This window comes from Lolium rigidum, chromosome 3 (assembly GCF_022539505.1).
Source record: "Lolium rigidum isolate FL_2022 chromosome 3, APGP_CSIRO_Lrig_0.1, whole genome shotgun sequence".
NCBI lineage: Eukaryota > Viridiplantae > Streptophyta > Magnoliopsida > Poales > Poaceae > Lolium > Lolium rigidum.
The window spans coordinates 399,559,451-399,571,479 of record NC_061510.1 but is presented as its reverse complement, the minus strand read 5'-3'; positions in this window follow the sequence as shown (position 1 = coordinate 399,571,479).

The window sequence follows — 12,029 nt, the reverse complement described above, 5'->3', positions numbered from 1 at the left end:
AGACGGTATGGAGTCTTATAATGTTTACCATATGTCTTTTATGTGAGTTTTGCTGTACCGTTCATCCTTGTGTTTGTTTCAAATAACCTTGCTAGCCTAAACCTTGTATCGAGAGGGAATACTTCTCATGCATCCAAAATCCTTGAGCCAACCACTATGTCATTTGTGTCCACAATACCTACCTACTACATGGTATTTATCCGCCATTCCAAAGTAAATTGCTTGAGTGCTACCTTTAAAATTCCATCATTCACCTTTGCAATATATAGCTCATGGGACAAATAGCTTAAAAACTATTGTGGTATTGAATATGTACTTATGCACTTTATCTCTTATTAAGTTGCTTGTTGTGCGATAACCATGGTTCAGGGACGCCATCAACTATTCTTTGTTGAATATCATGTGAGTTGCTATGCATGTCCGTCTTGTCCGAAGTAAGAGAGATCTACCACCTTTATGGTTGGAGCATGCATATTGTTAGAGAAGAACTTTGGGCCGCTAACTAAAGCCATGATTCATGGTGGAAGTTTTCAGTTTTGGACACATATCCTCAATCTCATATGAGAATAATAATTGTTGCCACATGCTTATGAATTAAAGAGGAGTCCATTATCTGTTGTCCATGTTGTCCCGGTATGGATGTCTAAGTTGAGAATAATCAAAAGCGAGAAATCCAAAATGCGAGCTTTCTCCTTAGACCTTTGTACAGGCGGCATGGAGGTACCCCATTGTGACACTTGGTTAAAACATGTGCATTGCAAAGATCCGGTAGTCCAAGCTAATTAGGACAAGGTGCGGGCACTATTAGTATACTATGCATGAGGCTTGCAACTTGTAAGATATAATGTACATAACTCATATGCTTTATTACTACCGTTGACAAAATTGTTTCATGTTTTCAAAATAAAAGCTCTAGCACAAATATAGCAATCGATGCTTTCCTCTTTGAAGGACCATTCTTTACTTTTATGTTGAGTCAGTTCACCTATCTCTCTCCACCTCAAGAAGCAAACACTTGTGTGAACTGTGCATTGATTCCTACATACTTGCATATTGTACTTGTTATACTACTCTATGTTGACTATTATCCATGAGATATACATGTTACAAGTTGAAAGCAACCGCTGAAACTTAATCTTCCTTTGTGTTGCTTCAATACCTTTACTTTGATTTATTGCTTTATGAGTTAACTCTTATGCAAGACTTATTAATACTTGTCTTGAAGTACTATTCATGAAAAGTCTTTGCTTTATGATTCACTTGTTTTACTCATGTCATTACCATTGTTTTGATCGCTGCATCCACTACATATGTTTACAAATAGTATGATCAAGGTTATGATGGCATATCACTTCGAAATTATCTTTGTTATCGTTTTACCTGCTCGGGACGAGCAGAACTAAGCTTGGGGATGCTTGATACGTCTCCGACGTATCGATAATTTCTTATGTTCTATGCCATATTATTGATGATACCTACATGTTTTATGCACACTTTATGTCATATTCGTGCATTTTCCGGAACTAACCTATTAACAAGATGCTTGAAGTGCCAGTTCCTGTTTTCGTTGTTTTTGGTTTCAGAAATCCTAGTAACGAAATATTCTCGGAATTGGACGAAACGAAGACCCGGGGGCCTATTTCGCCACGAACCTTCCGGAAGACCGAAGAGCATACGAAGTGGGGCCACGAGGTGGCCAAACCACATGGCGGCGCGGCCAAGGGGGCCCGCGCCGCCCGTGGTGTGGGCCCCTCGTCGGGCCCCGACTCGCCCTTCCGCCTACTTAAAGCCTCCGTCGCGAAACCCTTGATGCGAAAAACCACGATACGGAAAACCTTGCGAGACGCCGCCGCCGCCGATCCCATCTCGGGGGATTACGGAGATCTCCTCCGGCACCCTGCCGGAGAGGGGATTCATCTCCCGGAGGACTCTACACCGCCATGGTCGCCTCCGGAGTGATGAGTGAGTAGTTCACCCCTGGACTATGGGTCCATAGCAGTAGCTAGATGGTTGTCTTCTCCTCATTGTGCTTCATTGTTGGATCTTGTGAGCTGCCTAACATGATCAAGATCATCTATCCGTAATACTCTATGTTGTGTTTGTCGGGATCCGATGGATAGAGAATACCATGTTATGTTAATTATCAAGTTATTACATATGTGTTGTTTATGATCTTGCATGCTCTCCGTTACTAGTAGAGGCTCTGGCCAAGTTTTTGCTTTTAACTCCAAGAGGGAGTATTTATGCTCGATAGTGGGTTCATGCCTGCATTGACACCGGGATAGTGACGAGAAAGTTCTAAGGTTGTGTTGTGCTTGTTGCCACTAGGGATAAAACATTGGCGCTATGTCCGAGGATGTAGTTGTTGATTACATTACGCACCATACTTAATGCAATTGTCTGTTGCTTTGCAACTTAATACTGGAAGGGGTTCGGACGATAACTCTGAAGGTGGACTTTTTAGGCATAGATGCGGTTGGATGGCGGTCTATGTACTTTGTCGTAATGCCCAATTAAATCTCACTATACTTATCATGCCATGTATGTGCATTGTTATGCCCTCTCTATTTGTCAATTGCCCGACTGTAATTTGTTCACCCAACATGCTTTTATCTTATGGGAGAGACACCTCTAGTGAACTGTGGACCCCGGTCCATTCTTTTAATACTGAAATACAAATCTGCTTCAATACTTGTTTTACTGTTTTCTCTGCAAACAATCATCTTCCACACAATACGGTTAACCCTTTGTTACAGCAAGCCGGTGAGATTGACAACCTCACTGTTTCGTTGGGGCAAAGTACTTTGGTTGTGTTGTGCGGGTTCCACGTTGGCGCCGGAATCTCTGGTGTTGCGCCGCACTACATCCCGCCGCCATCAACCTTCAACGTGCTTCTTGACTCCTACTGGTTCGATTAAACGTTGGTTTCTTACTGAGGGAAACTTGCCACTGTGCGCATCACACCTTCCTCTTGGGGTTCCCAACGGACGTGTCAACTACACGCATCAGTAGCCCCCGAGCCTGTAGATAAATATGAAATAGTTATGTATAGGGTGTTAAAAAATGCTAAGTCAAATACCGTACATGTCCTCGCGTTCCGAGAACATGATGCTGATAACTTTGATGATTTCACTGATAGAGGAGTTGATGATTCAGATGATATCCCAGAGGAGCCGATTATTGAGATGATGGCCCTGAGGAGACGATGATTGGGATGATGGCCCAGAGGAGCCGATGATTTAGATGATGGCCCTAAGGAGCCGATGATTTAGATGATGGCCCAGAGGAGCCGACGATTTGGATGATGGCCCTGAGGAGCCGATGATTTAGATGATGGCCCTAAGGAGCCGATGATTTTATCGGGTACGCATCCAGCGCTCCCGATGGAAGTATCCCCCGAGTTTGGGCACTGATGCTTGCAGCCATGAATAGACTCAAGTCGAGCAACCCGATGTTTACAGTTTTCTTCAAGTGCCGTTGACACATTGTTGTTTATTTCAAGGGGAAAAACGCACCTTGAGCATCGTTGATGCCATTGTTTGTAAGTTTTTGGTAGGTACATGTATATGTACTTTTACCGTGTCAATGCCGTTGGCAAATTTTGAAGGAGCAAATCTTAGTTGCCCGTTATATGCATGTATACTGGTTGGTCAGCAAATTATTATGAGTGATCAGCTCGTGTTGCAGGTTTTGCTAAACCTGTTGTATGCGCACCTTTGCTTTCAACCGATGTATGTTTTGACCGTGGGTCATTTTCGTATGTGTTTCATGATCCTTGCTATCTGCGGCACTCTTTGAGGCATCTATAGCAAAGAAAAAGGGCAAGGTCCTCGTTGCTTCATGATCCTTGCTATTTGCGGCACTCTTCGAGGCATCTATAGCAAAGGAAAAGAGCAAGGTCTCCGAAATAATCTTTAGGGGACCGTGAGTCCAGTCGAATCTTCAAGGGACTGTGAGCACAGTCGAATCTTCAAGGGACTGTGAGCACAGTCAAATCTTCAAGGGACCGTTAGCCCAGTCGAATCTTCAAGGGACCGTGAGAACAGTCGAATCTTCAAGGGACCGGCGAACCGGCGCTCCCGATGGGAGTAATAGTCTTCATCTTTTCTCGGGTTCCAGCGAACCGGCGCTCCCGATGGGAGTAATAGTCTTCACGTCTTCTCGGGTTCCAGCGAACCGGCGCTCCCGATGGGAGTAATAGTCTGCACGTCTTCTTGGGTTCTAGCGAACCGGCGCTCCCGATGGGAGTAACCGCAATAGTTCGAAGATAATCCACGCGGCACCTGGCTGACTCAGCCGATGAAAAGGACGCGGTTGACATGGCCGATCCGCGGCGGGTGAGCATCCGAATATATCGGGTTCGTAATGTCGGGTCCGCGGCCGGCGAGCCCCCGAGCAAGAAGAGTGCGCGATGGCGGGCGCGGTCGTCCGAGCAGAGTAGTCGAAGATTTTCCATCTGATAATCTTTGCGTCGGACGATGAGCGGCACTTGGTCGGCGATCGGGTCGGATTTTATTCAGCTGCATTGCGGTCGCCAAGTCGCTATCGAGTATTCCATTGTGTCGCTGCGCTGCCAAGGTTCGCGAACCGTCGCGTGTCTGATGATCCTGGAGGTCAACGAAGATACACCGACCAAGCAGCCGAAAGATTTGGTTGACCGTGAGACTATGCTGTATATGCAGGATCGATGCATCCTTATCAACCTGCTATCTCCATCATGAAGAAATCGTGAAGCTGTATTTGAGCGAGTCGTATTGGGGTCTCGCCAGCGCGTCTCGCGGATGCATGCGCGTAGCTTCCAGCCGAACTTCTTTTTCCCTTAGCTTCGCCGGCAGTCTAGATATCCCGTTTTTTGCTGATTTCTTTCCAAAGTGTGCTCTAGCTTGATTAATCTGCATCCGACCAGTACGGCGGGTTTCCATTCAGGCAACGCCTCTCGTGAATGTCAGCTTCTTTGTTTCCTTCAGTCGAATCTTTAAGGGACTGTGAGCCCCGAGGTTCGTTGTAATATACGAACAAGGTTCCTGACGATGCAGTTCGGGTGTCCCGAATTACCGCAATTCTTCAAAACTTGAGTCTTCATATCTTTTATAATTCCGGCGTGGATTCCAGCGAACCAGCGCCCAGCGATCCGGCGCTCCCGATGGGAGTAATAGTCTTCATATCTTTTATAATTCCGGCGTGGATTCCAGCGAACCAGCGCCCAGCGATCTGGCGCTCCCGATGGGAGTAATAGTCTTCATATCTCCCCGGGTTCCAGCGAACCGGCGCTCCCGATGGGAGTAACCGCAATAGTTCGAAGATATTCCAGGAGCCCCCGAGATTTTCCAGCGAACCGGCGCTGCGGCGGGCGCAGCCGAAGTAATTACGCCATCCAAGATAGTCCATACGGCGGGCGCAGCCCAAGTAATTACGCCATCCAAGATAGTCCATACGGCGGGCGTAGCCGAAGTAATCGCGCCATCCAAGATAGTCGGTGCGGCGGGCGCAGCTGAAGTAATTGCGCCATCCAAAATAGTCCATGCGGCAGGCGCAGCCGAAATAATTCCGCGGACAGAGATAGTCCATGCGGCAGGCGCAGCCGAAATAATTCCGCCATCCAAGAGAATCCACGCGGCGCCTAGCTGACGTGGCCGATGAAAGGGACGCGGTTGACATAGCCGATCCGCTGCGGGCGAGCATCCGAATATATCGGGTCCGTAATGTCGGGTCCGCGGCAGGCGAGCCCCTGAGTAAGAGGAGTGCGTGGCGGCAGGCGTGGTCAGCCGAGCAGGGTAGTCAACGGGAGAGCTCCCGAATATATCAAGTCCGTGATGCAACGAGCGAGCCCCAAACATGGCGACTTTGCATGATGTAGTAGTCGAATATTGTTCCGATCTGGTTCTCGCGCGACTTGTTTTTTCCTTCTTCCGAGTGCTTCGGATTTCTTCAAATTCTTTCCAGCACGCAGGCTTTACTTGATTAGCATAGATGGATTGCTTCGGATGCCGACAAGTCAGTACCCGACTAGATTGAGTTTGCCCATGCCTAACAAACCGTTCGAGTGGTCTGACCCTCTGCTGTCATATGTTTGTCCTTTTTCTGCTTTTGATTTCCTTTTCCTCAACGGACATCACAGACATACGCTGCTGGCTGCGTGAGGACATCTCCTGGCCTACTTCTCTTGATCGGGCGCGAGAGCTTCAAATTCCATATTAAATTTAGCTGCGCTGCTTCCGCGAAAATCGCCAAAAGATCATGCTATATCTCGGGACTTGATCCTTGCTTGGCTAATCGCTGGTTGCCGTTCCAGCAGCCGCTACTTACTCTTGCGATCTGATCTGGGTCCGAAAGTATTTTCATTGTATTCTGCATCGGCGGAGCTCACCATGTTGAGCGCCGACCAGTCCAATAGTCGCTGCCTCGGCTCGTAAAGTAAAACAACCATTGGACCCGAATCAGTCGCCTACGAGATGCGATCTTGACGTTGTGTACGATGAGGGATCCCGCCCGGATGACAAAATCCAGTCATCGTATTTCCCACAGACGGCGCCAATTGACGAGGCGGTTCCTCGGCAATGCCCACCATGAGGGGCTTGGGTTTTTAGAGAAAGGCGACGACGGAAGTTCCGGGAGCGAGGCGGTACACGACGTACCCAGGTTCACGCCCCCGCGGTGGAGGGTCGCTACGTCCTGCTAGCAATCCACTATATGAATATATGTATACATGGGGCCGCCATAGGCAGAGTTGTTGAATCTAGTCTAGTTCTAATCCGCGGGTTGCGGTGTCTAGGCGTGTTGCCTCTAAAATTATGTTTCTGATTGTCCGTCTAAGGGGTGCCCCTGCCTGGCTTTATATATCAGCCAAGCTAGGGTTTACAAGAGTCCTAGTAGGATTCATATTGGAGTCTTCTTTCCTTGTAGTCCAAGTTGAGGCGCGTGCAGGTCCAGCTTGTCGAGTCCTCGTGCTGGTCCACTTTCATAGTTTGCACCGGGTATGGCAATGTCGAGTACCCGAAGGGTTATGCCCACGTCACCTGATGGACTCAGCCACTCCCAAAAGCGTAGGGTTCAGCGGCTACGTAGCTTGGAGCAAGCCGAAGCGCAATACTTGCACACTTTGAGGAAAGCGCGGCCCGATCTGGCCGTGAAAATTCAACAGACTTTGGACGAGGAGAATCGTCCACCAAAGAAAGTTTGGCGTCCCAAGCAAGTAAAAGCCGATGTGAGTACATCGGCTGGCACAAACATGGTGTTCATACTTCCATCAGAGTTCCGTCCGCCAGGAATTGAAGAAGTGCCGATAGCACAGTTCGACTGTGGTCCACGGCCAGTCATCTTTGAGAAGCCACGGGAGAAGGGCTACAAACACATGAAGGCCCGTACCTAAAAGGTTATATCAATGGGCAGCCTGTCGGCAAGATGTTGGTTGACACGGGAGCGGCAGTCAATATAATGTCATACTCCATGCTACGGTGTTTGGGACGCTCTAGCGCAGACTTGATCAAGACCAACGTCACACTGAACGACTTCAACGGCCAAGCATCAGGGACGCAATGCGTTTTGAACGTGGATCTAACCGTAGGCCGAAAGACCATCCCAACAACGTTCTTCATCGTCGACAGCAAGAGCACCTACGCTGTCCTGCTAGGGAGAGATTGGATTCACGCCAACTGCTGCATTCCATCTACAATGCACCAATGCCTGATACAATGGGATGGAGACGACGTGGAAGTCGTGCATGCAGATGACTCGATCGAGGTCTCAATAGCCGGCATGAACATATGGGACTCGGAAGACCAAGAGCCGCTCTCTGGAATCAGTTTGGACGGTTGTGATCGCATCAAGGTGAAAAAAAACGGGGTGAGGCTGGTCTTATCCACCGGCCTGATAGAGTAGCAAGAGCTACACCCATCGACATACATGGCAAGGCCGATCCCTGCGATCGGTCCCAATAAATAAGAAGCGAGGATCTCACCTCAAGCATGTCACGTAGTCGTGGTAGGAAGACTCCTTCGTGTAGGGGAGCACATACAAGTTGTAAACCTTCATTGAGCAATTCAATCAACATGGAGGCCGATTCCAGCAATCGGCCAAAATTATCCTCGCCATACGTTATGCCTGTGTTCAGCATCGATCTAGCAGGCGACGGAAAGCTGGGGTATGGGTTTACGTCAGCTGATGAGCTGGAAGAGATTAACATTGGTCCTGGGGATAAGCCACAACCAACACTTTCCAGCAAAAGTTATATCTGATGAGCCTATGTTCAGGTATAGTTCCTGGAATCGAATAACTGGAGAGCCGATATCTTCATTTACTTGGAAGATTCGGCTCGGGGGGCACCTAATATGGGATAACGGACAATGGAATATGGGGCCGATGCACGAAACTGGCCAGTAAAAAAAAATATATACACAGCCGATGCACAGACATCGACTTTGGAGCTAAAAAGGCCGATGCATAGCCATCGACTCTAGAGTACAAGCTCAATAATGCAGTTTTCAGATTACACAGGGAGGCTCTACTGAAGAAATGTCTCAAGGGCATGGAGGGCGTCAGCACGAACACGATCCACCTCGGCGATTTCGGCCTCATCATCTTCGTCCTTGCCTGCCACCAGCTGCTTGTTCAGGGCACGTATCTCGGCCAGATCGGTTTTCAGTTCAGTTTTGAGGCCTTCTGCTTCCTCGTGGGAGTGGGCAATAAGAGCTTCCTTATCTTGGATGAGCTGTTTGGTTGCCCGGACCCTCTCTTCAAGGTCCTCCAACTCCTTTCGTAGGGTCTCAAGCTCAGCAGTGCTGACAGAGGTGTCAGTTTTGGCGTCTAGAGCTGCCTTCTTCTCATTAAGCCGCTGGCATTTGTTTGCTATATCGGCTTTCAACGGGAGCTGGGCGCGGCGTAGGTCGATTCTCTGACGAGCCGATTTCACCCTTGACCTGTAGGTAGACAGAGTCACAACTGGCCAGAGTTTCACCTGCAACATCACCGGGAGGTGAGGCTGGATGTCTTCAAGAATGCTCTCCACTTCGTCGGGGTCTTCAACCAATGCCTCAATCGAGGAGGAGAGCAGGGCCTTGAGATGCCGGAGTTGACCATGGGTAGCACGGGGCCCTGACTCCTTACTTGCTTCAGAAGGAGCTGGCTCGATGGATTCAGGGTCGAACGTTAACAAACTTGAGAGGTCATAACCCTGACAATCAACAAGAATAACGTCAGGAGGCAGCAAAAGAGAAGCGTAGAGCTAAGGGAAAGGACTGTACCTCTCCTAAGACCAGAGGAACAGCCGATGAAGAGGTGATCGGCTCTTGTGTTTCTGCTGTGGGCTTGGCCAAGTTGGCCACCTTGTCAGCTACACTTTTAGAAGTTGCTAGGTCCAGGGTAGCGGATGGCATTGGTACCTCCTCGACTTCCCCACTGGAGGTGCCATAAGTCTGCAAAGGGAGTGGTTAGCCGATAAGAACAGCAATGGGTTAGCATGAAATAGCCGATGAAGAGTATGGAGGGAATTACATTCGAAATCTCCTGGTTTGATGAAGAGGCTTGCGGTTCCTTGCGAGCTCTCTTGATGCATCGGCTCTTTGTGCGTAGACTGCCCTGCCCTGCTTTGATGGGAGTTTGGGAGACAGCAGGTTCAGGGGCTGACCTTTTCTTGGAAGCCGACGGTGGCAAGTCTGGCTGGCTCTGCGTGGTGGTTTTCCCAGAATTGCCTGGGCTCGAGTCCTTTCGACTGGACTGGGTGTCCTCACTGGAGTTTTCTTCAGTGGAGGCCTGTAAAAGAAATACAAGCATGTTGCAGAAGCCTAGCAGGATAGATGAAATCAGCCAACACATGGATCGGCTTACGTGCAAACTTTCTTCGACTGGAGTAGGACTTTGGCGCTTCAAGGTCTTCCGGGCAGCTACTTTCCTTACTGCTGTTCTCGCCTTGGCTGAGGCTCGGGGGGCAGCTGGCCCAGAAGATACTCTGCTCTTGGAAGCCGATTTTGGCATCATCGGCTGGCTCTGCATCACAACCTTTTTCAAAGATGGTGAGTTTTTGCAGAAAAGGACCACCGGAGCTGGTGGGAGGAATTTGAAGGGGGAGCCGTCATCGTCTACAGGTTCTGGACCGTCTTGTTGCTACAAGAGACAGAGCAAGGTTATAAAAGGAAATCATTGTAAGCCACTTCAAAATAATTCGTGAGTAGTGGTACCTGTTCTGCAGGGATATCATAGTCCGCATCAAGTTGTTTCAGCAACGGTCCCAGAGCTCTCCTGAAGGCATGAGTCTTCCACATGGACCACCAGGTCTCAAAACCATCGGTTGTTGAGGTAAAAGAGAGGTTATGAGGAATTGGGATGGCTAGAGCATCAAAGAAGGAATAACACCTCTGACTGGTGAGGACATCAGGTACCTCAGCTCTGCTCTCTGTCAGGTGGTGCAGAAAGAAATGGGGAGATACCTGTCCAAGACCAAGTTACCGGGCTGCTACGACCGGCTGATAAGACTCATAACCAGGTTTTATGATCCTATTTGAGGTGCTCAGGCCAACTGGAAGGAAGCAGGGACGGATCATGATGGAATACAATTGCCGAGTGCTGGCGTCATCGGCAAAACTATCTAGCCTGAAGGAGACTGGATTTTCAAAATTTTCAGACTCCGCATAAGGAAAGAAGAGAGGATTGTCCAGGCCTTGGTAGAAAGTTCTGAACCACTCTGATGCTCCCTTGAGGGTCAGTTTGCTGCCTGGAAGGCTATATAGAGCTTGGCCGTAGCTGGTGCATCGGATCTGCTTCCCATTCGTATATGGGAAGGTGCAAGTAGCCAAAGGTGGAAAGTTTGGGGTCTGGTTTTGGAAGTACAGCTGAGCCCATAGCTGAATAAACCACCAGGGACCTCCTATTTTGACTGTCTTTTGGGAGAACAGTTTAACAGACATTAGCTGGAGATATCTATAGACCTCTCCAAGAAACAGTTTACCAATGCCAAGCTGAGTGCCTCTGGCAAGTTCATAGGCCAAGGAAAGGTAATTCTTGGTTGGAGCAAGTGAAGGGCCACACAATATGAAATGTTCCAACCAGAAATTCAGGAAGGCCGTGTGTTCTTGTAGGATAACGTTGCATAGAAAACAAAAATTTTCCTACCGCGAACACGCAATCCAAGCCAAGATGCAATCTAGAAGACGGTAGCAACGATGGGGTATTGAGTCTCACCCTTGAAGAGATTCCAAAGCCTACAAGATGAGGCTCTTGTTGCTGCGGTAGACGTTCACTTGCCGCTTGCAAAAGCGCGTAGAAGATCTTGATCACGATCGGTTCCGGCGCCACGAACGGGCAGCACCTCCGTACTCGGTCACACGTTCGGTTGTTGATGAATACGACGTCCACCTCCCGTTCCGGCGGGCAGCGGAAGTAGTAGCTCCTCTTGAATCCGACAGCACGACGGCGTGGTGTCGGTGGCGGTGGAGAACTCCGGCGGAGCTTCGCTAAAGCTACGCGGGAGATATGGAGGAGAGGGGGCGGCTAGGGTTTGGGAGGGGGTGGCCGGCCACTTCAAGGGGGGCGGCCAGCTTGTGGTCTTCGGGTGGCCGGCCCCCTTCCTTGGCCCCTCATTATATAGGTGGATCCCCAAGAGTTGGTCTCCAAGTCTTCGAATAAGACCCGAACCAAAAACCTTCCATAAGGAGTGGAAACCTAGCCAAGCTAGGACTCCCACCAAAAGTGGGAGTTCCACCTCCCATATGGGGGGGTGGCCGGCCCCCTAAGGGGGACTCCACTTGGGACTCCTCCCCCACTAGGGTTGGCCGGCCATGGAGGTGGAGTCCCATGTCGACTCCACCTTCCTTGGTGGTTTCTTCCGGACTTTTCTAGAACCTTCCATAGAACCTTCCGCGACATTTTAATTCACATAAAATGACATCCTATATATGAATCTTATTCTCCGGACCATTCCGGAACTCCTCGTGATGTCCGGGATCTCATCCGGGACTCCGAACAAATATTCGAACTCCATTCCATATTCAAGTACTACCATTTCAACATCCAACTTTAAGTGTGTCACCCTACGGTTC